Consider the following 26,429-nt stretch of genomic DNA (forward strand, 5'->3'; position numbering starts at 1 on the left):
CTTACTACGTTTGTTAGTGTGTATATGTCCATGACTCTCTCTCGCCCTGTCAAAGCTCACCCTTCCCCCTCCCCATATCCTCAAGTCCGTTCTCCAGTAGGTCTGCGTCTTTATTCCTGTCTTACCCCTAGGTTCTTCATGACATTTTTTTTCCCCTTAAATTCCATATATATGCGTTAGCATACGGTATTTGTCTTTTTCTTTCTGACTTACTTCACTCTGTATGACAGACTCTAGGTCTATCCATCTCATTACAAATAGCTCAATTTCATTTCTTTTTAAGGCTGAGTAATATTCCATTGTATATATGTGCCACATCTTCTTTATCCATTCATCCGATGATGGGCGCTTAGGTTGTTTCCATCTCCGGGCAATTGTAAATAGAGCTGCAATGAACATTTTGGTACATGACTCTTTTTGAATTTTGGTTTTCTCAGGGTATATGCCCAGTAGTGGGATTGCTGGGTCATATGGTAATTCTATTTGTAGTTTTTTAAGGAACCTCCATACTGTTCTCCATAGTGGCTGAACCAATTCACATTCCCACCAGCAGTGCAAGAGTGTTCCCTTTTCTCCACACCCTCTCCAGCATTTATTGTTTCTAGATTTTTTGATGATGGCCATTCTGACTGGTGTGAGATGATATCTCATTGTAGTTTTGATTTGCATTTCTCTAATGATTAATGATGTTGAGCATTCTTTCATGTGTTTGTTGGCATTCTGTATATCTTCTTTGGAGAAATGTCTATTTAGGTCTTCTGCCCATTTTTGGATTGGGTTGTTTGTTTTTTTGTTATTGAGCTGCATGTAAATTTTGGAGATTAATCCTTTGTCAGTTGCTTCATTTGCAAATATTTTCTCCCATTCTGAGGGTTGTCTTTTGGTCTTGATTATGGTTTCCTTTGCTGTGCAAAAGCTTTGAAGTTTCATTAGGTCCCATTTGTTTATTTTTGTTTTTATTTCCATTACTCTAGGAGGTGGGTCAGAAAGGATCTTGCTGTGATTTATGTCATAGAGTGTTCTGCCTATGTTTTCCTCTAAGAGTTTGATAGTTTCTGGCCTTACATTTAGCTCTTTAATCCATTTTGAGCTTATTTTTGTGTATGGTGTTAGGGAGTGATCTAATCTCATACTTTTACATGTACCTGTCCAGTTTTCCCAGCACCATTTATTGAAGAGGCTGTCCTTTCTCCACTGTACATTCCTGCCACCTTTATCAAAGATAAGGTGTCCATATGTGCGTGGGTTTATCGCTGGGCTTTCTATCCTGTTCCATTGATCTATATTTCTGTTTTTGTGCCAGTACCATACTGTCTTGATTACTGTAGCTTTGTAGTATAGTCTGAAGTCAGGGAGCCTGATTCCTCCAGCTCCTTTTTTCGTTCTCAAGATTGCTTTGGCTATTCGGGGTCTTTTGTGTTTCCATACAAATTGTGAAAGTTTTTGTTCTAGTTCTGTGAAAAATGCCAGTGGTAGTTTGATAGGGATTGCATTGAATCTGTAGATTGCTTTGGGTAGTAGAGTCATTTTCACAATGTTGATTCTTCCCATCCAAGAACATGGTATATCTCTCCATCTATTTGTATCATCTTTAATTTCTTTCATCAGTGTCTTATAATTTTCTGCATACAGGTCTTTCGTCTCCTTAGGTAGGTTTATTCCTAGATATTTTATTCTTTTTGTTGCAATGGTAAATGGGAGTGTTTTCTTGATTTCACTTTCAGATTTTTCATCATTAGTATATAGGAATGCCAGAGATTTCTGTGCATTAACTTTGTATCCTGCTACTTTACCAAATTCATTGATTAGCTCTAGTAGTTTTCTGGTAGCATCTTTAGGATTCTCTATGTATAGTATCATGTCATCTGCAAACAGTGACAGCTTTACTTCTTCTTTTCCGATTTGGATTCCTTTTATTTCCTTTTCTTCTCTGATTGCTGTGGCTAAAACTTCCAAAACTATGTTGAATAAGAGTGGTGAGAGTGGGCAACCTTGTCTTGTTCCTGATCTTAGTGGAAATGCTTTCAGTTTTTCACCATTGAGGATGATGTTTGCTGTGGGCTTGTCATATATGGCCTTTATTATGTTGAGGAAAGTTCCCTCTAGGCCTATTTTCTGCAGGGTTTTTAGCATAAATGGGTGTTGAATTTTGTCGAAAGCTTTCTCTGCATCTATTGAGATAATCATATGGTTTTTCTCCTTCAATTTGTTAATATGGTTTATCACATTGATAGATTTGCGTATATTGAAGAATCCTTGCATTCCTGGTATAAACCCCACTTGATCATGGTGTATGATCCTTTTAATGTGCTGTTGGATTCTGTTTGCTAGTATTTTGTTGAGGATTTTTGCATCTATGTTCATCAGTGATATTGGCCTGTAGTTTTCTTTCTTTGTGACATCCTTGTCTGGTTTTGGTATCAAGGTGATGGTGGCCTCGTAGAAGGAATTTGGGAGTGTTCCTCCCTCTGCTATATTTTGGAAGAGTTTGAGAAGGATAGGTGTTAGCTCTTCTCTAAACGTTTGATAGAATTCACCTGTGAAGCCATCTGGTCCTGGGCTTTTGTTTGTTGGAAGATTTTTAATGACAGTTTCAATTTCAGTGCTTGTGATTGGTCTGTTCATATTTTCTATTTCTTCCTGATTCAGTCTTGGCAGGTTGTGCATTTCTAAGAATTTGTCCATTTCTTCCAGATTGTCCATTTTATTGGCATAGAGTTGCTTGTAGTAATCTCTTATGATTTTTTTTATTTCTGCAGTGTCAGTTGTTACTTCTCCTTTTTCATTTCTAATTCTATTGATTTGAGTCTTCTCCCTTTTTTTCTTGATGAGTCTGGCTAGTGGTTTATCTATTTTGTTTATCTTCTCAAAGAACCAGCTTTTAGTTTTATTGATCTTTGCTATCGTTTCCTTCATTTCTTTTTCATTTATTTCTGATCTGATTTTTATGATTTCTTTCCTTCTGCTAGCTTTGGAGTTTTTTTGTTCTTCTTTCTCTAATTGCTTGAGGTGCAAGGTTAGGTTGTTTATTCGAGATGTTTCCTGCTTCTTAAGGTGGGCTTGTATTGCTATAAACTTCCCCCTTAGAACTGCTTTTGCTGCATCCCATAGGTTTTGGGTCATTGTGTCTCCATTGTCATTTGTTTCTAGGTATTTTTTTATTTCCTCTTTGATTTCTTCAGTGATCACTTCATTATTAAGTAGTGTATTGTTTAGCTTCCATGTGTTTGTATTTTTTACAGATCTTTTCCTGTAATTGATATCTAGTCTCATGGCGTTGTGGTCAGAAAAGATACTTGATACAATTTCAATTTTCTTAAATTTACCAAGGCTTGATTTGTGACCCAAGATATGATCTATCCTGGAGAATGTTCCATGAGCACTTGAGAAAAATGTGTATTCTGTTGTTTTTGGATGGAGTGTCCTATAAATATCAATTAAGTCCATCTTGTTTAATGTATCATTTAAAGCTTGTGTTTCCTTATTTATTTTCATTTTGGATGATCTGTCCATGGGTGAAAGTGGGGTGTTAAAGTCCCCTACTATGAATGTGTTACTGTCAATCTCCTGTTTTATGGCTGTTAGTATTTGCCTTATGTATTGAGGTGCTCCTATGTTGGGTGCATAAATATTTACAATTGTTATATCTTCTTCTTGGATTGATCCCTTGATCATTATGTAGTGTCCTTCTTTGTCTCTTGTAATAGTCCTTATTTTAAAGTCTATTTTGTCTGATATGAGAATTGCTACTCCAGCTTTCTTTTGGTTTCCATTTGCATGGAATATCTTTTTCCATCCCCTTATTTTCAGTCTGTATGTGTCTCTAGGTCTGAAGTGGGTCTCTTGTAGACAGCATATATAAGGGTCTTGTTTTTGTATCCATTCAGCCAATCTGTGTCTTTTGGTGGGAGCATTTAGTCCATTTACATTTAAGGTAATTATCGATATGTATGTTCCTATTCCCATTTTCTATATTGTTTTGGGTTCGTTATTATAGGTCTTTTCCTTCTCTTGTGTTCCTTGTCTAGAGAAGTTCCTTTAGCATTTGGTGTAAAGCTGGTTTGGTGGTGCTAAACTCTCTCAGCTTTTGCTTGTCTGTAAAGGTTTTAATTTCTCCATCAAATCTGAATGAGATCCTTGCTGGGTAGAGTAGCCTTGGTTGCAGGTTTTTCTCCTTCATCACTTTCAGTATGTCCTGCCACTCCCTTCTGGCTTGTAGGGTTTCTGCTGAGAGGTCAGCTGTTAACCTTATGGGGATTCCCTTGTGTGTTATTTGCTGTTTTTCCCTTGCTGCTTTTAATATGCTTTCTTTGTATTTAATTTTTGACAGTTTGATTAATATGTGTCTTGGCGTATTTCTCCTTGTATTTATCCTGTATGGGACTCTCTGTGCTTCCTGGACTTGATTAACTATTTCCTTTCCCATATTAGGGAAGTTTTCAACTATAATCTCTTCAAATATTTTCTCAGTCCCTTTCTTTTTCTCTTCTTCTTCTGGAACCCCTATAATTCGAATGTTGGTGCGTTTAATGTTGTCCCAGAGGTCTCTGAGACTGTCCTCAGTTCTTTTCATTCTTTTTTCTTTATTCTGCTCTGCAGTAGTTATTTCCACTATTTTATCTTCCAGGTCACTTATCCGTTCTTCTGCCTCTGTTATTCTGTTATTGATCCCATCTAGAGTACTTTTAATTTCATTTATTGCGTTGTTCATCATTGCTTGTTTCATCTTTATTTCTTCTAGGTCCTTGTTAACTGCTTCTTGCATTTTGTCCATTCTACTTCCAAGATTTCGGATCATCCTTACTATCATTATTCTGAATTCTTTTTCAGGTAGACTGCCTATTTCCTCTTCATTTGTTAGGTCTGGTGCATTTTTATCTTGCTCCTTCATCTGCTGTGTGTTTTTCTGCCTTCTCATTTTGCTTATCTTACTGTGTTTGGGGGTCTCCTTTTTGCAGGCTGCACGTTCGTAGTTCCCGTTGTTTTTGATGTCTGTCTCCAGTGGCTAAGGTTGTTTCAGTGGGTTGTGTAGGCTTCCTGGTGGAGGGGACTAGTGCCTGTGTTGTGGTGGATGAGGCTGGATCTTGTCTCTCTAGTGGGCAGGTTCACGTCTGGTGGTGTGTTTTGGGGTGTCTGTGGCCTTATTATGATTTTAGGCAGCCTCTCTGCTAATGGGTGGGGTTGTGTTCCTGTTTTGCTAGTTGTTTGGCATAGGTTGTCTAGCACTGTGGCTTGCTGGTCGTTGAGTGAAGCTGGGTGCTGGTGTTAAGATGGAGGTCACTGGGAGATTTCCACCGTTTAATATTATGTGGAGCTGGGAGGTCTCTTGTTGACCAGTGTCCTGAAGTTGGCTCTCCTACTTCAGAGGCAGAGCCCTGACTCCTGGCTGGAGCACCAAGAGCCTTTCATCCACACGGCTCAGAATAAAAGGGAGAAAAAGTAGAGAGAATTAGTAGAAGTATGAGGAAAGAAAGAAGGAAAGGAGGAAAGGAAGGAAGGAAGAAAGAAGCAAAGAAGGAAAGAAAGGAGGGAGGGAGGAAGGAAGGAAGGAAGGAGGGAAAGAAGGAAAAAAGACAGAAAGAAAGAAGATACAGTAAAAATAAAATAAAGTATAATATAGTTATTGAATTAAAAAATATTTAGAGAAAAAAAAAAAAGAGGGACGGATAGAACCTTAGGACAAATGTTGGAAGCAAAGCTATACAGAGAAAATCTTACACAGAAGCATACACATACACCTTCACAAAAAGAGGTAAAGGGGGAAAAATCATAAATCTTGCTCTCAGAGACCACCTCCTCAATTTGGGGTGATTCGTTGTCTAAAGGAGGGAAGGACGGAAAGAAAGAAAGAAAGAAAGAAGGAACGACGGTAAAGTATAATAAAGTTATTACAATTAAAATTAATTATTGAGAAAAAAAATTTTTTTTTAAAAACCATGGACGGATAGAGCCCTAGGACAAATGGTGGAAGCAAGAGTATACAGACAAGATCTCACACATAAGCATACACGTACACATTCACAAAAAGAGGAAAAGGGAAAAAAAATCATAGATCTCGCTCCTAAATTCCACCTCTTCAATTTGGGATCATTCCTTGTCTATTCAGGTATTCCACAGATGCAGGGTATATCAAATTGATTGTGGAGCTTTAATCCGCTGCTTCTGAGGCTGCTGGGAAAGATTTCCCTTTCTCTTCTTTGTTCTCACAGCTCACAGGAGCTCAGCTTTGGATTTGGCCCTGCCTCTGCGTGTAGGTCGCTGGAGGGCGTCTGTTTTTTGCTCAGACAGGAAAGGGTTAAAGGGGCCGCTGATTCGGGGGCTCAGGCTCACTCAGGCCGGGGGTGAGGGGGGGGAAGGAGGGGCACTGCGTGCGGGGCGGGCCTGCGGCGTCAGAGGCGGCGTGACGTTGCGGCAGAGGCCGGCGTGACGTTGCACCAGCCTGAGGCCCGCCGTGCGTTCTCCCGGGGAAGTTGTCCCTGGTTCCCGGGAACCTGGCAGTGGCGGGCTGCACAGGCTCCGCGGAAGAGGGGTGTGGAGAGTGACCTGTGCTCGCACACAGGCCCCTTGGTGGCGGCAGCAGCAGCCTTAGCGTCTCCCGCCCGTCTCTGGGGTCCGCGCTTTTAGCCGCGGCTCGCGCCCGTCTCTGGGGTTCGCGCTTTTAACCGCGGCTCGCGCCCGTCTCTGGGGTTCGCGCTTTTAGCCGCGGCTCGCGCCCGTCTCTGGAGTTCCTTTAAGCAGCGCTCTTAAACCCCTCTCCTCGCGCACCAGAACAAAGAGGGAAGAAAAAGTCTCTTGCCTCTTCGGCAGGTGCAGGCTTTTCCCCGAACTCCCTCCTGGCTAGTCGTGGTGCACTAACCCCTTCAGGCTATGTTCAAGCCGCCAACCCCAGTCCTCTCCCTGCGCTCCGTCCAAAACCGAAACCCGAGCTTCAGCTCGCAGCCCCGCCCGCCCGGGCGGGTGAGCAGACAAGCCTCTCGGGCTGGTGAGTGCCGGTCGGCACCGATCCTCTGTGCGGGAATCTCCCCGCTTTGCCCTCCGCACCCGTCGCTGTGCACTACTCCTCGGTCCCGAAGCCCCCCCCTCCGCCTCCCGCAGTCTCCGCCCGCGGAGGGGCTTCCTAGTGTGTGGAAACTTTTCCTCCTTCACAGCTCCCTCCCACTGGCGCAGGTGCCGTCCTTATTCTTTTGTCTCTGTTTTTTCTTTTTTTCTTTTGCCCTACCCAGGTACGTGGGGAGTTTCTTGCCTTTTGGGAGGTCTGAGGTCTTCTGCCAGCCTTCAGTAGGTGTTCTGTAGGAGTTGTTCCACGTGTAGATGTACTTCTGGTGTATCCGTGGGGAGGAAGGCGATCTCCGCGTCTTACTCTTCCGCCATCTTCAAGGTCCCCCTCCAAAGTATTCACTTTTATACATTTCCTACCCACCTTTTCCCAGAACACCCACAAGGAAATGATACTATCATCTGATATTAGGCTCATCAATTTAAATTGGAGTTTTTGGTAGCTGTGGTTGCCAACGGTACTGGAATGTGTGATACTTTTACAAATCCTCTCCATGGCAAAATCTGATCTTCACAAGGTACATCACAGTACGTGCCTAAGGCCAATGACATAGAGCTTTGTAGCTAGATTACCAAGCATTTTACTTAGAGGCACAATAGAATGTAGAAAAGGCCATTTCTCCTTCTGTCTTTTTCTGCTCAAAGGTCACTCACCATCTCAGAAGTTTTCCATAAACTCAGACTATATAATGTCACTTAATGTGAATGTAGCTCAACATTCTGTTTTAGTACAGCTAATCTCACATTATTTTATTGGTCCTAAATATGTAAATCATTAGCAAAGTTTTGTACTTAACTTTTTTTTTGGATGTGGACCATTTTTTAAAGTCTTCATTGAATTTGTTACAATACTGCTTCTGTTTTATGTTCTGGTTTTTTGGCTGCGAGGCATGTGGGACCATAGCTCCCCGACTAGGGATTGAACCCACACCCCCCTGCATTGGAAGGCGAAGTCTTAACCACTGGACCGCCAGGGAAGTCCCTGTACTTAACTTTTAAAAATAATTAAAATAAGCTATTCAACACATTTTTCCTAAAAAAAAAAAAAAAAAAAGTAATTCCTCTTAGGCTGGCCCTGGACACATACATGACTTTGCCATTTTTTTCCATGGATTATTTTCTTATCTGTTCTACTGTGTCACATTTGTTCTACCTTCTCAAAAAGAAGCATTTAAAAATTCATCTACGCGTTCATGCATTCATACATTTATTAAATAAATCTACTGAACACCTACATACGGCACAGAAAAGGAGGCAGAAAACTAATCTGGGTTGCACAGAAAGTAATGAACTCAGTTAAAATTTTTGGTGAAAACAGGTGTTACTCAATCTACTGGAAATTACATTTCATTATGGGGACTCACACACTCAAGGAAAACCAAGACCTAAATAATAATAAAGTAATAAAAGCACTAGCCATTTACTGAGTGCCTGCTTTTACCTGACTCTGAAACTCTAAAATCATTACGGATGTTTTGAGGATTGTCTGATATAATTGTAATTTCTATTTTACAGATGAAAATAACAAGGTTCAGAGACATTAGGTTACTTGCCTAAAGTGAAGTGGCCCAGAAACTACACAACTGGAAATTGAACCTTAGATTTCATAATGCCAAAATCTGTGCTTTTAATCACAATGTGTGTGTGTGTGAGAGAGAGAGAGAGAGACAGAGAGAGAGAGAGAGAGACAGAGAGAGAGAGAGAGAGACAGAGAGAGACAGAGAGATAGAGAGAGAGAAAGAGAGAGAATGTGTTTAATAGAGAACTTCTGAGAAATGGCAAGAAAACTGCCAGGTACCCATAAAACAATAATTTAGGAGCTTCTTACTATACAAGTAATTGTTAATCATATGGCTGAACTAAGGATCTCTCACTTTTGAACTAAGAAATCAAAAGCTTCCAGAAGTTGAGTCTAAATTTTACACTTACATAAGATACTTCATACAGAATGCTAAAGTATACTAACTAAAGAGTTCTGAAAATACTGGAAGCATTCATACTAGTATGATTTCATAATGTGGATAATAGAGGATTTAAGAAATTGGCAGATGCAACTGCAGACTCATTTCTTATCATTTCTGTGAAGGGCAAGATAAATCAATAAAATGAGAAAAATGAAAAAAGAATGGCTAGCAATTTTAGGTAGTTTGCTTCATCTCCATACTAGGAAAGACTAAGCAAAAAAAAAAAAACTTCTCGAAATTTTATTTTGAAAGCACCTACAAGTGTATATGGTCTTTTTATACCAAATAACTTGGAATTATGAACTGTCCAATAAGTCTAATCTTCTCTGATGATAAAATTGCTGGCTTTATTTGAAACTATGAAATGAAAAGTGAGGTAATAATCAGAAATTCTTAAGAAAAGGAGTAGACAAAACAAAATTCTAAGAGTTGTGTCAAAAAATATTTTGAAACGAACATAAAATCCCCATTACTGGTACAGAGCTTTTAAAACTTTATCTTGGTTTTAAGCTTTAATAAACATTGATATGTTTACATAATTACTGTCATAAGGAAGACACAATTTTAGGTCAGCTTTCTTCATTCTTTCTTTATTAAGCATTATTTTATTTTGCTCCATCATCTTGTAATTATAATATAGTAACTGTGTCACTTTCTACTAAGTGGATATAATTTCCTAAACTGTTTTCCTATTCTTAACAATTAAAGGTGTTTCCAATGTTTTGTTATTACAAATGACATGACAATGAGCATCTTTATATAATAATTTTCTGGATTATAAATTATTTATCGGCATAAGCTTCCAGAATTAGAATTAATGTGTAAAAAGCTATTAACATTTTTATCTTGCTAGACATTGCCAAATTACTTGTCAAAAGATGGAACCAAATTATATTGCAAAAATCTTTGCCAACAGAAAACATTATATACAATTTTTGATTTTGCTGAATTATTAAGTTGGAAACCTATGTTCCATTTCTTTGAATTCTTTGATAACAGCGTGCTGCTGCAGGCTGCGAGGGCAGCCATGTCCATGAAGGCTCCCCAGAGTTGGAGCGGGGAAGTGGAAAAAGGTAAAAAAAAAAATACTAATTGTATTTTCCCTCGATTGTTATCTCTCATTCTTTTCTGCCTCTGTGTAACTTATATCCAGGTAGCTGGAGAAACATCATGTGGCAGGGAAAATTGGTATTCCAATAAATTAATAAACACCAACTTCAAATGGATTTTCAAGACTGGAAATATTGCTCTGACTTACAGTAAGTTCTTTCTAATTCTCCTTAAGGACTATTTTCTTAGAAGCTTTCCCTACCCTCCTCAAATTTTCCTCCATCCTCTCTACTTCCTTCACTCTGAGCTGGTGAGGCGCTTCCTAACTCATTAGGAACACAGAAGTCAGTAAAGAGTCCACTGCCAAATCCGTTAATTCATTAGCATTTGCATTGATCTTTGTATTCCCTTGCACTACAGGAGTTCAAGTTCAAAGGCCACGTGCACTACAGATAGCATTTCATTTTCTCTCATCTTCTCAAGTACTTCACAGCACTGCATTTTCTACAACCCATCTACTCCTTATGAATGATTCTTGCCAAAATTCAACCTCATTCTAGACTAGTAACTCCAACTTAAAATGTTAAAAACTATACGTGTAACACGAAAGCCTCCCTCCTCCTCTAATCCCTGCATATCTTCTTTAGCCAATTCATGTCTGAACTTTTCAAAATTGTTATCATCATATATTGTTTCCATTTCCTCACGTCCCATCTACTCTATAATTTACATCCATCTGACTTCCCTCACCGTAATCTCTCTGCCCACTGTCCTGAAATTTTACTTATGAAGGTCACCAGCGATCTCCATGTCAGTATAGCCAATGAATAGTTTTTCTCCTATTTCTAGGCTCTTTCCTTCTTTAAAAAAGAAAAAGAAAAACAAAAACCATTTTTTTTCCTCTATCCTTTCACACTCTCATCATCTTCTGTCCTGGTATATTTTACTGGCTTTCCGTGTTTAATCTGATTTCTAATATTCTATGAGTTTCCTTTATCTTCAGTGGAATAAACCCCTATATGAAGGATTATTCTCAACAGTTAGTTCTCATAATAACAGTACTAGTAGCAGCAGTCAATACTTCTATAATGCTTATCATGTGCCAGACACTATTCTAAGACACTGTTTAAATACATATATATAGACACACACACACACACACACACACACACACACACACACACGAAGTTTTCCTCCTCATAGGCGTATGAAATAAGCCGATTATTATACCCATGTTACAAATGAGAAAACGGAGGCAATGAGAGGCCAAGGTCACATGATCAGTACTTGGTGAAGCCCCGCCTGAGTTAATGCTGGAACTTTAGAGGAGACAAGTTAAATAATGTCTCACAGATTGGCCTTAAAAGTGAGCAACACTTAATTAATGACTTGTGAACGTATCAGAAAAAAAGGGGACATTTTAAATTGAATGGGATCTACTAAGTCATGGATCAGTAACTAAGAATGACTCTTATTGAATGAAATTATTTTTCATTATTCTTTTGAAAGAAGAATAATCTTGTGTTAGTGTTTCACAGTTTTTTTTTTCATTCACATATTTATTCTTTATTAGACACACATTTCCTACACACCTACGTGCCAGTGTCCGCTGCAAGCCTTGGAAGCAAAAAATTACAAAGTCCCTGCTCTTAAGCAAATGTCCAGTGGTGGAGGAAGACAGAGTAAACATGTAAATAAATGTGGTACAGTGACAGAAATACGACTGGACAAAGGGATGGAGAGGCACTGAGGAGGCAGGTCTCTTTGGTCAAGATAGTAGTGGTGGCGTTTGAACCGAGACCTTAACGATAAGAGGGAAATTGGTCTGGGTAGATGGATTAGCCAATCTAAAGCTGGGAGAGCAAGAAGTAGAGCTTGTTGCATCTGAGGGACTGAAAAGGACAACTGTGCCTCGAGCCCCATGAAGGTCAGGGAAAGATGTAGTAAGTGACCAGAGCACACGGTCCCTGTGAGCCTGGCTAAGTAGTTGAAAATTTCATCTCTTTACAATAGATAGCCTTTAGAGGTTAGAAGCAGTGCAATAATAGCGTCTGATTTGTGCTTTTTAAAAGACTACTTTGACTGTTGAATGTCCTACAAAAGCAAAATACCTGTGTCTCTATGAAGCGCAGATAGTAAATTTTAAAAAGCCCAATGAGCTCATAAGCAGTTGGTTGACTAACTGTTATCATTTATCTTAACTAGACTTCATTAATAGAAGCTTGGTGACCTTGGGGTCCTGGGACATATTAGATTAGGGCAACCCAGCTATTTTCAAATAGTGTGATTTGAAGAATCCTTGAAATTGTTAGGGTCCAGGAAGATTATTTTATTGCTGGGGCTGGATGGGAAGTTTAGAATAAGAAAAGAAGGTATGATGGCTGGCTTCCATCTATTCTCCCTTTCTCTGGGAGAAATGATGGTGGGGTGACTACTTTGCTGTTGACCCAATGCTTCAATTTCAGAGCTGGTTCAATCCAGTAACTATTTGCTGAACAACTATTATATGTTAGGCACCCAGCTGGAACTGGGAATATAAAGAGAATAATTAATAAGAAAAGCAGGTATTACTAACAAGAGACAGGCACTGTGCTAATGCTTAACACGCACCATCTCAAGTTACATTAATTTACACACTAACCATATGAGGTAGATGCATTTATTATACCATTTTCCAGGTGAGAAATCTAATCCCTTTAAGGGGCTTAAGTTACTTCTCCAAGGTTACACAGCTAGTTAGGGGCATAGGCAGTATTTGGACTCAGGTCTGGTATCAGCACCAATTCTCTTAGCCATTATGCTCTCTAAGGACCTTACTTGAGAAGTTCAGATTATACATATATGGGTACAACCAACCCTAAGACCATCTGGCAAAACTGGCTGCTTGAGAAGTCCTGGATTTATGTAAGATGCTCTTGGAATGGAGAAGATCGTGAAGGAGGGTCCCCAAAACACACTCTCTATACTAAGGGGCAACAGAAGAGAGAAAGAATTAGCCTACAGCAGTATGATACTGAGGACCAAGAAACAGTGTTTCTCTCTTTTGTGAACAGTTATTAAATTATTTCTACTTCAGAATATCAGAAAGAAATCACAGGACTATGGACAGTTTGCTGAGCCACCCTATCTATCTTAGCGTGAATCCTGGCAGGTGTAGAGCTCATAGTATGACCCTGGCACCTAAGTGTAGTTAAGTAAGCTTTCATTTTTCTTCGGCCTTAAAGCAAAGCAGCTTTCTGATAGGTATAATTTAGGAAAGTCTTCCAAGAAAATAGTTAAAGTCCACTTTAAATATCTCAGAGAAAAGCAATTTTGCAAAAGATCTATCAGCAAAAGCAAGGCCAAACACACCAATTATTTAGTGAGACTTGTATTGTTATATCATTGCTCATGTTGTTTCTTTATGCATTTACCTGGAAGAAGGCTTTTAATGTTCAACAATTCTCAAAGAGATAAAGACCCACACTGATGTGCCAGAAAGAGCTTTGCCCTGGAATTAGATCAGTTTAGGTTTGGCTACTTACTAGAATTAGGTAACATTCTTAATCTTTCTGAGCCTGTCTCCTATCTGCAAATAGGGATACCACTATCTATTACAGAGGGATGTGGTTAAATTAAATGACACATGTAAGTGAAATATATCCTTCCAGGCTGAGAACATACCTAGTAAATGTTAAGTGATCTGCAAATATTCTGCTTTCTTGAAACGGATGAAACCTGTTATCATGATTTTAACCAATGGTCTAAATATCAAGACAATATTTAGTTAAAAGTTATAGTTGTTCTTTCACTGTCCACCTGCATTTTAACATATTCTAACCTATTCTCCTTGATAAATTGTGTCAATATTAGTAACATTTGTCATTTCAGCTATTACTGTTCATATGTTTAAAATATTTCAATGTGATATAAGTCGTTACTCAAAGGGATGCCTAGCTGGCTTTGTCAAAGATTTATTTTAAGTAAAAATAAAAGACTCATTTTCACCAAGTTTGACTGAACAGTGTATTCATTAACTGTATGAACTTTCTGGCCAACCCAATACAGTAGCCAAGACATGGAAACAACCTCAGTGTTTTCTTGTGGATGAATGGATGAAGAAAATGAGGGTGCATACAACCTACTATTAGTCAGCCATGATAAAGAAGGAAATCTGGCTATTTGTGACCACATGGGTGGGTTTGGGGGGCATTATGCTAAATGAAATGTCAGACAGAGAAAGATAAATACTTTATGATCTCATATGTGAAATCTAAAATACTGAACTCATGATAGAAAGAATGGAATGACGGTTGCCAGAGCTGGGGGTTGGAGGTGACGAAAATGAGGGAAGATGATCAAAAGGTAAAAACTTCTAGTTATAAGACAAGTGAGTAATGGTGATGTAATGTACAGCTCGGTCACTACAGTTAACAATACCGTATTTTATGTTTGAAAGTTGCTAAGAGAGTAGATCTTGAAAGTTCTCATCACAAAGATAACATTTGTAATTATGTGAATTAAGGTTAACTAAACTTATTGTGGTAATCATTTCACACACACTATATATATATTAATCATCACATTGTACACCTTGGACGGATACAATATTATATATCAATTAAATTTAATTTCCGTCTGGCCCGTCATTTTCCAAAGGCCACTCAAGATCAGGGGACAGAACGCCTCCTCTCCAAGTGTCCTGCCAGCCCACCCACTCAAGATCAGAGGGACAAAATGCCTAACTAAAACAAAACAAAAGAGAAACACAAAAAAACTGGAGAGAGGGAGGAAAGGGTGCCCTGAAAAAGAAAAAAAAATTTTAAAAACTAAGTACGTTGACAGAGCTAAGAAGAAACTACCAGGAAAAAGAAACCCTACGTGTCAGATCCTAAAGTACAGAAGGGCAAGCCCGCCGGCAGTCCAGGCCCGGGGGGACCGGGGTCCCCAGCCCTGCAGAGCCAACCGCAGACCGGCTCGGGCGCCCCTCGGAAGCGCGGGGTCCCCGCGGCCGAGTCGGCGCCCCCGGCCGGCGCCGGCTCCCCTCTGCCCACCCTGCGCGCGGGGGCTGGAAACTGCCGCGGAGAACCACGGCGGGGCGGGAAGGGGGGCTCCAAAGAGGGTCTGGCGACTCGAGTCGCTCCGTTTCTCGGTGGGCTCAGCGCGCGCCGTGGGGGAACAGGAGCGGGGGTCCGGGAGGAGGGGACGGGTGGCACTTACGTAGACCGGCAGCGGCCACGGGTAGACGGCGGGCTCGGTCCCCAAGAGCGACTCCAGCCTCAGCTCCAGCTTCTCCCCCATGTCTTCGCGCGCGGGCCCCGCACCGCGCTAGTCTGGCGGTTGGGGGAGGGGCGCGGCGCCGCCGGCGGGGGCGGGGCAGACGGGCAGGCGGGAGGCTGAGGGGGGCCTGGTCTGGGCCTCAGCTGCCGCCACAGCGCTCCCGTCCGGCCCCCGGCTCCCTCTTTGTGCTCACAGGCCCGGGGCCTCCAGCGCTGCTGCGAACTCGGGCCGGCGTGAGGCGACCACAATGAGCCGGGGGCCGGGCTGAAACACTCCCGGCGCGCGCGGCCCGCCCCGTGGACTCGCACGCTCTCACGCACGCACGCTCCCACGCACGCACGCACGTACGCACGCACATACGCACGTCATCGGCTGCCCCTGGCCACACCCACCGGCCCGAAGTGGGGACCCGGCAAAACCTCTCAGGGCCAGTGGTGGCGAGTTCGACTCCCGACCTCGACGTACCGTGACACAACCCCTCCCCCCCAATAATAAGACTATAATTCCTATTAAATATGACAGCTGGAATCCCGGCTTCTGTTCACAAAATTGCCGTGTATTTAGCCTATGCTAGGCACCAGACCGCGGACGCTCAGTACTGGCCAAAAAGGAAATGCCCTGCCCTCATAGCACTGCCATTTTAATTGGAATAGTAGTGACAATGGTCAAGGGAGAAAATAAAGTGTCATCATCGCCACGGGGATGGTTAATCTCATGTGCGCACTGCGTGGGGCCCCGGCAACCACAAACATTATTCCAGATGTGGCCAGGAAGGGATTTTTCAGAAGAGATTAACACTGAAATTGGTCCACTTTGCGTAAAGGAGGAACGAATACAAGGAATTTATATATGCAGTACATATATATTTTTATTCTACATGCTTTTCTATGTAGGTGTATATGCGTGTCTATATGTATGTACGTGTATGTATTGCATATATTATATGTGTATGTATGTATACTGTATATATACACACCTAAATATCTTTCTATGTGTGTATATATGTATGATATAGACGTACCTAGGTGTGTACATTGCATATGTTATACGTATGTGTACATACTGTATATACACAAACGATGCATTTCATATGTGTGTATGTATAGTGTATCTGTATGTGTCTATTGTATATATTACGTGTATATGTGTGTATACATACTGTATATATACAAACTATGCATTTTATATATATGTGTGTATATATGTGTTTGCGTATTGTATATACTATATGTGTATATGTCTGTATGCGTACTGCATATATACACAGCTGTATATTTTTGTATGCGTGTACATATGTACGTGTGTGTGTATATACACACACACCCTATGGATTCTGTTTGTCTGGAGAACCCTCACTGATACGGCCACTTATGACAATTGAGCACCTGCTCTTTGCCAGCCAGGGAGCCAAACGCTTGTCCTTTCTGTGTCTCCCTTAAGTGTCACAAGTCCCGGGAGGGAAGGTGATGCCGCTCCTACCAGTTGAGGTGCCTCAGGGACAGAGAGGTGCACAGGGCGGGGGGGCTGGAGCCTGGTGGAGCCCAGGTGCAGTTCTAGCAGCAGTACAGCCTAGCAGTCCCACTTCCCCGGGTGCCTCTCACAAAGACGCCGAGGGAGAGACGGGGTCTGAAGGAGGGGATGAGGAAGCTTCCGTGGGTCTGCAAGCCCAGACCAAGGCTGACTCGTCAAGGGTGTTAGAGGTCAGGACTCTGGTTACCCTGGGGATGGGGTTACACAGAGCCATTCCCATTCGGAAAAAGTATCCATTCTGCTCTTGTTTGTATGTTTACCCCCCTCCCCCAAATCTTTTAAAAACAGATTCTCTTGGTTGCTGGGAGCACACAAGGGGAAGTCGTGTGTGAGGGGGTGTGATCCAGGGGACAGGGAGGATAAGCCCCCCCCTCGTAGGGCCGGGAGTGGCTCAGCTTTGTGAGCTAAGGATGGCCTGCGAGGTCCCAGAGAGAAGGGTCCCTGCTCCGTCCCTGCTCCGTCCTTGCTCCGTGCACCCCATTCCCAGCCTGAGAAGTCCAGAGCCCCCCGCCCCCGCACACACACACACCAGGGAGGAGTGCCAGTCACAATGGCTCCCAGGCTCCGGCTCCAGGGCTCCCGGCACTAGGAGCTATTTTCAGCTTTCATGCCCTAGGACACGGCCAGAGCTATTGTCTCCGGAAACTCTCTGTCTGTCTCTCGCCCGCCCGCCATCCCTCCCTCCCTCCCTCCTCCGCCTTTTCCCCTCCCGCTCCAGCTGTCCTGCCCTCCACCCTGCATTTCTACACAGGGTGGCTCACAGACAGCTGCTCCCCGTGCCCACCCGCCACCATTCGATGGATGTCAAAGCAAGCCCTGGGGACTTCCCTGGAGGTCCAGCGATTAAGACTCCGAGCTTCCACTGCAAGGGGTGCGGGTTCAAAGCCTGGTCAGGGAAATAAGATCCCACATGCCGCCCAGCACGGCCAAAGAAATAAATGAGTAAAAAATAAAGTTATAGTGATGAAACAGCCCTAGTGGTGCAAGGATGGGACGTATAGCTCTATGGTAGAGAATAAAGGTCCAGAAACAGATAGATGAGAACTTGATATGACAGAAAGTGAGGAAATTAAGGAGTTTTCAATAAATGGCATTAGGACAATTGCATATCCATGTGGGGAAAAGTAAATTAGAAAAAAAGAAAACAAGCAAGCCCTGGTCAGGTGTGACCTTGGGCCCAGGGCCATCGGCACACGTTGTCGTGTGGGACGTTCTTCCTTAGACTCCTCCCTCCCTCCTGTGTCACTGTCACTTCCTCCAGAACCTTCCTGGACTCCCCTACACAAGCCCGGGGTGTGCCCTCACCCGCCCACCCTGGATCACCGGAATTCCAATCCTGGCCCACCCTTCCCCGCCAGGTGAAGAACTGTGCCTGGTCAGTAAGACCGTAGAGGTCCTTGGCCATTGCTATTGCAGTTGGAATTGTTACTGTGTTTACACAGGGTGACCAACACCCGCCCCCACTTTGCCCAGGACCGCTCAGGTTTGAGCGCTGGAACTATGGGGAAACCCTCATTTCTGGGGAACCCAGAAGGCTGGTCAGCCTATTTAGGATGGATCTTTCACTTGATATCCCAATCCCCGAGAGCCAGAAAGGGAATCTCCCCCCTCCTTCCATGGTAACCTTCATTCATTCATCCACTCATCCCTTTATTCAACTCCTTTATTCAGCAAGTATTTATGAAGCATCTACTACATAGCAGACACTCTTCTAGGTGCTGGGGACAGTAAACTGAGAAGGTGTGATTTCTTACATGGGGATGATGTCTCGGAGACCACTGCAGGGCATGGGAGGTGGGAGAGGGAAGGGGCAGTTCTAAATGCAGGCTCTGACGGGATTGGGGCAGACCTTGCCCTAAGCCAGGCTGGTTGCTTCAACACAGCTGTCCTCACCCAGGGCCATCCTGCTTCCGCCTCCCCCAGGTCTTCAGTGATGTCTGGGGAAAATCTGTGGTTGTCACAACTGGGGGGGAGGGGACCCTGGAATCAAATGGGTGGGGACAGGGATGCTGCTGAACCCCACACAGTGCCCAAGAGGGGCCCCCAGCAGAGAATGACCCGCCCCAAATAACCCCAGTGCCATGGGGGAGACCCTGCACTAATATTATTCAGACCCGCTTGTGCCCCGAGATTCCTGCACAGGCTGGGACTCTAACCGGGTCACCTCTGTATCCCGAGGTGACCTAGAGTGGGGCAGCCAGGAGGGCTGAGTATCAGGGATGAAATGACCAATCTCTGTGCCCACTCTCCCCGCCACACCCCAGGGTCGATGGCCTCTATCTCCTCCCTGTGCAGCTAGCTTTTCCCTGAGCCATTTCTTCTTGTCAAGGTCCCTGTCGCAGGTTGTGTTCCCCGAAGATGACGTTGAGAGCAAGGATTGGAGTGCACGTGGTTGATGTGAGACGTGCAGAGAACAGATACAGCTGCCATAGGGTCCCGCAATTCCACTCCTGGGCATAGATCTGGAGAAAACTCTAATTCAAAAATATACATACACCCCTGGGATTTCCCTGGTGGTCTAGCGGTTAAGACTCTGTGCTTCCAGTGCAGGGAGCATGGGTTCCATCTCTGGCCAGGGAACTAAGATCCCACATGCTGTGTAACAAAAAAATAAAGAAAGAGAGAGAGAAAGAAAGAAAGAAAAAGAAAGAAAGAAAGAAAAAGAAAGAAAAAAGAAAGAAAAAAAGAAAGAAAAAGAAAGAAAAGATACATGTACCCCAGTGTTCATTGCATCACTATTTATAATAGGCAAGATGTGGAAGCTGCCTAAATGTCCACTGATGGGTGAGTGGATAAAGAAGATGTGGTACATATATACAATGGAATATATTCAGCCATAAAAAGAATGAAATAATGCTATTTGCAGCAACGTCGTGGATGGACCTAGAGATTATCATACTAAGTGAAGTAAGTCAGAAGAGAAAGACACATATATGATCTCTCTTATATGTGAAATCTAAAATACGACACAAATGAACTTGTCTACGAAACAAAAACAGACTCACAGACATAGAGAACAGACTTGTGGTTGCCAAGGGGGAGAAAGAGTGAGGGAGGGTTGGATTGGGAGTTTGGGGTTAGCAGACGCAAACTATTAAATATAGGATGGATAAGCTACAAGGTCCTACTGTCTAGCCCAGGGAACTATATTCAATATCCTGTGATAAGCCATAATGGAAAAGAAAAAGTTTTATTTATAGGTTCCATCCCTAACTGAGCTGGCCCATCCCCTCCCATGGTCCTAAGTGCAGCCCGAGGCTGCAGACTTCCCACCCTGGTCTTCAGCTCCAGAGCAAGCCACCTGCAAACCAGCCGCATCTTCCCAGGGGCTGGCAACTCTCCTTTGCTACTGATTCCAAGACACATCCAGATAGCACAAATGTGACCATGAAAACAAACTCAGCCATGTTCAAATCAGGGAAATAACATTCTTATCTCTGTTTAGTAGTTGCTTAATTTTAGAATAGCTTAGAGTTACAAAAAAGTTGCAAAGATCTGTACAGAGTGTACAGAGTGCTGTGGACCCCCGACCCAGTACCCCTATTTCCAACACGTTAGTACTTTAGTACGTTAGTACGACATGCTTATCCAACTAAGGAACCGAGATGGATACGTTATTATTAACTAAAGTCCACACTTTATTAGAATTTCCCTAGCTTTCCCCTAACACCCTTTTTCTGTCCCAGTCTCCTCTGGGCTGTGACATTTCTCAGACGTCCCTGGGTTTTGATACCTTGAAAGTTTTGAGGAGGACTGGTCAGGTATTTTGTCCCTCAATTTGTTTGTCTGTTGGTTTTCTGATGTTTTTCTTATGGTTGGGCTGGAGTTATGGGGTTTGGGGCGGAAGATCCAGACAGAGATAAAAATGTCATTCTCCTCAGGTCACATCATCAAGGATACACACCATCAAGGATACACACATCAAGGATACACACCATCAACGGGACTTGTGACAAACAATTTTACCCTTGATCACCTGGCCAGTAGCGTCTTTTTTTTTTTTTTTTTTTTTTTTTGCTGCGTTGGGTCTTCATTGCTGCACACGGGCTTTCTCTAGTTGCGGCGAGCAGGGGCTCCTCTTTGTTGCGGGCACGTGCTTCTCATTACAGTGGCTTCTTTTGTTTCGGAGCACGGACTCTAGATGTGCGGGCTTCTGTAGTTGTGGCATGGGGGCTCAGTAGTTGTGGCTCCCAGGATCTAGAGCGCAGGCTCAATAGTTGTGGCCCACGGGCTTAGTTGATCTGCGGCACATGGGATCTTCCCGGACCAGGAATCGAACCCGGGTCCCCTGCATTGGCAGGTGGATCCTTTTTTTGTTTTCTTTGTTCCGTTTGGAACCAAAACTTTAATCCCAAGGAGTCTCACAAAACATATTACAAATGACAGCATGAAAAAAAAATTGCACAGTAACTCAAAGTTCAGCTCTACAATATACTCTTAATCTGGCAGGACACTGGTGTCTTGATAATCTCAACTTCCAAAAAACTTTACAAAGAGCTATGTATTCATGTACAGCAATCACAGAGGGGACTTATGACCTAACTCAAAGGTTAACTAACTTTCTTGAAACTTCTTAGATGCTAAACTCACTGGACAACCTCTTGTCCAGTGTGAAGACTAGTGGAATTCTTAAACCTCTCATCTAGGGTAAGGGTGCGGCTTTCATTTCTACCTGCTGGCTTGTGTTCACAGCACCTTTTAAAGACTGCTTGCTTGACTACAGCTGCATACCACATCCCAGCTACAGAAAGTCTTTTTAATGTTTGCCAGTGTTGTTTCCATAATAATAAACATCACACTTTAGGTGGGCAGGAGTTAGAGTTTTATTATCAGTCTAGGCAAGACCAAAAATTCAAAGCAAATTCAATTCTGCTTAAGAGAACATTGTAAAGAAACAATTCTTCATATTACATGCCTCATATGACCCATTTCAAACCACAGAGATTGACACCTTTATGTGTCACTGTCCCAAGAGACAGACAAACGGGAACAGCTAAAACATTTAAAAAGTGCATCAAGCTTCGGAAGTCTCAAACGAAACTTGAATTTTCTGTACATACTCCTGTCAAATGAAGGTATTTCCTGTGCACCACTCCTCTTGCAAAGTGGTCTGCTATTTCCTTTCATTTGACCTGGATCGGCTAGGAGACCTAGAGAAAGATCGGGACGGCTTGCGATTTCTCTCCTGGGACAGTGATCTCTCTCTTCTCCTATATCTACTAAAGGGACCTGCTCCGGCTGCGGGAGAAGCTTCTCCATCTTGGAGATCTGTGGTGAGGGGGAGGACTCCTCCTCCGATAATCATCTCGAGGGCGAGGACCCCAAGAAGGAGGCGGCCACGATTTCGACTTCTCCCTTCCCCATTCGACAGGTCCACTCTTACTCGGCAGCCACAGAGTGTTCTCCCGTCTACTTCTCAGACAGCATCCGCTGCATCTCGGGGATCTTCATTTTCAACAAGAGTGAAGCCGGGAGGGTTTTTAGCAACCCACACACTTCGGAGTGGTCCATAATATCCTAAAGCTCATTCGAATTCAGTCTTCTTACCACTGTTTCCAAGGCTCCTTACATAAACGTTCCAGTCCAACGGACAGGAATCCCGATGCAAGACCCTCCTGGCACCTGGCTTTCATGGGCCACAGGGTGATCCCAGGCCTCTAGAATCTGACAGCTGAATCGGCTCGGACAAGCTGGCCCGTGGGGATGCTTTTCCCCCTATGTGTCCAGCCCGGGGCCATGCTGTCTAGGCCCGACCTCCAGGGTGACAGGGTGAACCCCAGGTCCCTGGAGCAAACACTCAGAGCCCTGGTGACCAGACTCAGGGGGCTGGGGCGGCAGCTGGACATGTGTGGCCACCCTGGTGGTGTTTGGCCCCATCTGCAGTTCCAGTTCCAGCTGAGAAAGAGCCTCGCTGTGTTATTTTCTCCTGGTTGTGTAAGGATCGCCGGTGTCATTTGACAGAAATGTAGATGGTTTGTTATTTCTCTCTTTTCTCCCTGCTTCCTCTTGTCCCGCTCCCCCTCCCTCTCTCCCTCTCCCTCTGTCCCCCCCTTCCCTCTCCCTCTTTCCTCTGCGTCTCTCTCTTTCTCTCTCTCCCACCCCCCCTCCCCCCTCCCCGTCCCTCTCCCCGTCCCTCTCCCAACTCCCTCTCCAACTCCGTCACCCCTCCCTCTCCCCATCCCTCTCCCTCTCCCCTCTGCCTCCCTCTACCGTCACCCTCTCCCCCGTCTCTCTCCTGCCTCCCCCTCGCCCTTCCCGCATCCCCCGTCCCTCTTCCCTCTCCCTCTCTCCCTTCCTCTCTCCCTGTCCCTGTTTCCCTGTTCCGCACGCTTTCCCTCTACCTCTTTCCCTCTCCCTGTCCCTCCACCTCCTTCCCTCTCTGGAGACGGAAGGAGGTGTATGGACAGGGAGAGACAGCAGGAGAAGGAGTGGGTAGAGGGAGAGAGGGATAGAGGGAGGGAGCGAAAGACGTCTGTCCCTCCCTCCCTCTATCCCTCTCTCCCTCCCTCCCTCTATCCTTCTGTACCTCCCTCCCTCTATCCCTCTCTCCCTCCCTTTCTCCCTCCCTCTCTCCCTCTCCCTCCCTTCTTCTCCTCCCTCTCCCTCTCCTTCCAACTCTCCCGCTCCCTCCATCACTCCATCTCCCTCACTCCCTCCCAGAGATGGGGAGATCGAGAGGCAGGGACAAGGGAGAGGGAGAGATGGAGAGGGAGAGATGGAGGGAGAGTGAGAGAGAGGTAGAGGAAGAGAGGGAGAGACATATGGAGAGGAGAGGGAGGGGGTGAGAGGAAGCGGGAAAGAGGTGTCTTCCTCCCTCGCTCTCCCTCTGTCTTCTTTATCTCCCTCTCCCTCCCTCTCTCCCTGTCCCTGTTTCCCTGTTCCGCTCTCCCTCTCCCTCTTTCCCTCTCCCTCTCCCTCCACCTCCTTGCCTCTCGGAAAAGAGGTGGAGGGAGAGGGAGAGGGAAAAAGAGAGAGGAAGAGCAAGAGATGGAGGGGGAGAGGGAGGGGGGGAAAAGGAGAGAGGGATAGAGGGACGGAGGGAGAGAGGGATAGAGTGAGGGAGGGAGTGAGGGATGAGGGGGAGATGAATAGAGGGAGGGACGGAGAGACGTCTTTCGGTCCCTCCCTCTATCCCTCTCTCCCTCTCCCCCCTCCCTCTCCTGCTCTCTCTCCCTGTCCCTACACCTCCTTCCCTCTTTAGAGAGAGAAGGAGGTGGAGGGACAGGGAGAGGGAAAGAGGTAGAGGGAGAGCGTGCTCAACAGGGAAACAGGGACAGGGAGAGAGGAAGGAAGAGAGGGAGAGGGAAGAGGGTCGGCGGAGGCAGCAAGAGGGAGGGGGAGGAGGGAGAGAGACAGGGGAGAGCGAGGATGTAGAGGGAGGGGGAGGGGAGAGGGAGAGGGATGGGGAGAGCGAGGGGGAGACGGAGATGGAGAGGGAGTTGGAGAGGGACGGGGAGAGGGACGGGGAGGTGGGAGAGGGAGGGGGGAGGCAGAGAGGGAAAGAGAGAGACGCAGAGGAAAGAGAGAGAGGGAAGAGAGAGAGAGAGGGGAACAGAGGGAGAGGGAGAGAGGGAGGGGGAGAGGGACGAGTGGAAGCAGGGAGAAAAGAGAGAAAGAACACACCATCTACATTTCTGTCAAATGACACCGGGGATCCTTACACAACCAGGAGAAAATAACACAGCGAGGCTCTTTCTCAGCTGGAACTGGAACTGCAGATGGGGCCAAACACCACCAGGGTGGCCACACATGTCCAGCTGCCGCCCCAGCCCCCTGAGTCTGGTCACCAGGGCTCTGAGTGTTTGCTCCAGGGACCTGGGGTTCACCCTGTCACCCTGGAGGTCGGGCCTAGACAGCATGGCCCCGGGCTGGACACATAGGGGGAAAAGCATCCCCACGGGCCAGCTTGTACGTGCCGATTCAGCTGCCAGATTCTAGAGGCCCGGGATCACCCTGTGGCCCATGAAAGTCAGGAGCCAGGAGGGTCTTGCATCGGGATTCCTGTCCGTTGGACTGGAACGTTTATGTAAGGAGTCTTGGAAACAGTGGTAAGAAGACTGAATTCGAACGAGCTTTAGGATATTATGGACCACTCCGAAGTGTGTGGGTTGCTAAAAACCCTCCCGGCTTCACTCTTGTTGAAAATGAAGATCCCCGAGATGCAGCGGATGCTGTCTGAGAAGTAGACGGGAGAACACTCTGTGGCTGCCGAGTAAGAGTGGACCTGTCGAATGGGGAAGGGAGAAGTCGAAATCGTGGCCGCCTCCTTCTTGGGGTCGTCGCCCTCGAGATGATTATCGGAGGAGGAGTCCTCCCCCTCACCACAGATCTCCAAGACGGAGAAGCTTCTCCCGCAGCCGGAGCAGGTCCCTTTAGTAGATATAGGAGAAGAGAGAGATCACTGTCCCAGGAGAGAAATCGCAAGCCGTCCCGATCTTTCTCTAGGTCTCCTAGCCGATCCAGGTCAAATGAAAGGAAATAGCAGACCACTTTGCAAGAGGAGTGGTGCACAGGAAATACCTTCATTTGACAGGAGTATGTACAGAAAATTCAAGTTTCGTTTGAGACTTCTGAAGCTTGATGCACCTTTTAAATGTTTTAGCTGTTCCCGTTTGTTTGTCTCTTGGGACAGTGACACATAAAGGTGTCATTCTCTATGGTTTGAAATGGGTGATATGAGGCATGTAATATGAAGAATTGTTTCTTTACAATGTTCTCTTAAGCAGAATTGAATTTGCTTTGAATTTTTGGTCTTGCCTAGACTGATAATAAAAGTAACTCCTGCCCACCTAAAGTGTGATGTTTATTATTATGGAAACAACACTGGCAAACATTAAAAAGACTTTCTGTAGCTGGGATGTGGTATGCAGCTGTAGTCAAGCAAGCAGTCTTTAAAAGGTGCTGTGAACACAAGCCAGCAGGTAGAAATGAAAGCCGCACCCTTACCCTAGATGAGAGGTTTAAGAATTCCACTAGTCTTCACACTGGACAAGAGGTTGTCCAGTGAGTTTAGCATCTAAGAAGTTTCAAGGAAGTTAGTTTACCTTTGAGTTAGGTCATAAGTCCCCTCTGTGATTGCTGTACATGAATACATAGCTATTTGTAAAGTTTTTACGAAGTTGAGATTATCAAGATACCAATGTCCTGCCAGATAAAGAGTATATTGTAGAGCTGAACTTTGAGTTACTGTGCAATTTTTTTTTCATGCTGTCATTTGTAATATGTTTTGTGAGACTCCTTGGGATGAAAGTTTTGGTTCCAAACGGAACAAAGAAAACAAAAAAAGGATCCACCTGCCAATGCAGGGGACCCGGGTTCGAGCCCTGGTCCGGGAAGATCCCATGTGCCGCAGATCAACTAAGCCCGTGGGCCACAACTATTGAGCCTGCGCTCTAGATCCTGGGAGCCACAACTACTGAGCCCCCATGCCACAACTACAGAAGCCCGCACATCTAGAGCCCGTGCTCCGAAACAAAAGAAGCCACTGTAATGAGAAGCACGTGCCCGCAACAAAGAGGAGCCCCTGCTCGCCGCAACTAGAGAAAGCCCGTGTGCAGCAATGAAGACCCA

The sequence above is a fragment of the Delphinapterus leucas genome, unplaced genomic scaffold (genome assembly GCF_059928025.1).
Source record: "Delphinapterus leucas isolate spDelLeu-1000000601 "Yukka" unplaced genomic scaffold, BTC_Dleu_Yukka2 spDelLeu_asBTCV2_sq40, whole genome shotgun sequence".
Taxonomy (NCBI): domain Eukaryota; kingdom Metazoa; phylum Chordata; class Mammalia; order Artiodactyla; family Monodontidae; genus Delphinapterus; species Delphinapterus leucas.